This window comes from Mus caroli, chromosome X, assembly GCF_900094665.2.
Source record: "Mus caroli chromosome X, CAROLI_EIJ_v1.1, whole genome shotgun sequence".
In the NCBI taxonomy this organism is placed as follows: Eukaryota; Metazoa; Chordata; class Mammalia; order Rodentia; family Muridae; genus Mus; species Mus caroli.
Window position 1 is genome coordinate 135,293,386 of NC_034589.1, and position 1,172 is coordinate 135,294,557.

Consider the following 1,172-nt stretch of genomic DNA (forward strand, 5'->3'; position numbering starts at 1 on the left):
GATAGTATAAGACTAAAATGTAGATGATTTCTACAGTGTACTAAACTGGTGGGACAAGCAGCAAAACATTGAATAAATTAAATGTTAATAGCGAGAGGGTAGCAAAAATCCAAAGAGGGTAGAAGAAGCAAGAGAGTTGTTTGAGGTTGGCTTAAAAATCACAGAAATTTGATAATAAATACAGTGAATGCACATATATACATGATCCAAAACACAAAGATAGGAATTTCATATATATATATATATATATATATATATATATATATATATATATATATATTATATTTATTTACATTTAAAATGTTATCCCCTTTCCCACTTTCCCTCTAGAAAAACCCTATCCCATCCCCTATCCCCCATCCCCCATCCCCTNAGAGGGTAGCAAAAATCCAAAGAGGGTAGAAGAAGCAAGAGAGTTGTTTGAGGTTGGCTTAAAAATCACAGAAATTTGATAATAAATACAGTGAAACATGATATATACATGATCCAAAACACAAATATATGGATTTTATATATATATATATATATATATATATATATATATACATATATATGGTTATTATATTTATTTACATTTAAAATGTTATCCCCTTTCCCACTTTCCCTCTAGAAAAACCCTATCCCATCCCCTATCCCCCATCCCCCATCCCCTTGCTTGTATGAGGGTGCTCGCCCACCCACCCACCTCACCATCATGGCATTCCCCTACATTGGGGAATTGAGCCTTTGCAGGACCAAGGGCCTCTCCTCCCACTGATGACCAACAAGGCCATCCTCTGTTATATATGCAACTGGAGCTGTGGGATTCTTTGGTTGGTGGTTTAGTCCCTGGGAGTTCTCGGGGGTCTGGTTGGTTTCTATTTTTCTTCCTATAGGACTGCAAACCCCTTCAGCTCCTCAGGTCCTTTCTGTAGCTCCTCCATTGGGGACCCTGTACTGAGTGCAATGGTCAGCTTTGAGCATTCACCTCTGTACTTGTCAGGTTCTAGCAGAGCCTCTCAGGAGACAGCCATATCAGGCTTCCATCACCAAGCACTTGTTGACATCCACAGTAGTGTCTGGGTTTAGTGTCTGTATATGGGATGGATGTCCAGGTGGGGCAATCTCTGGATGGCCTTTTCTTCAGTCTCTGCTCCACACTTTGTATTTCCTCCCATGAGTATTTTGTTCTC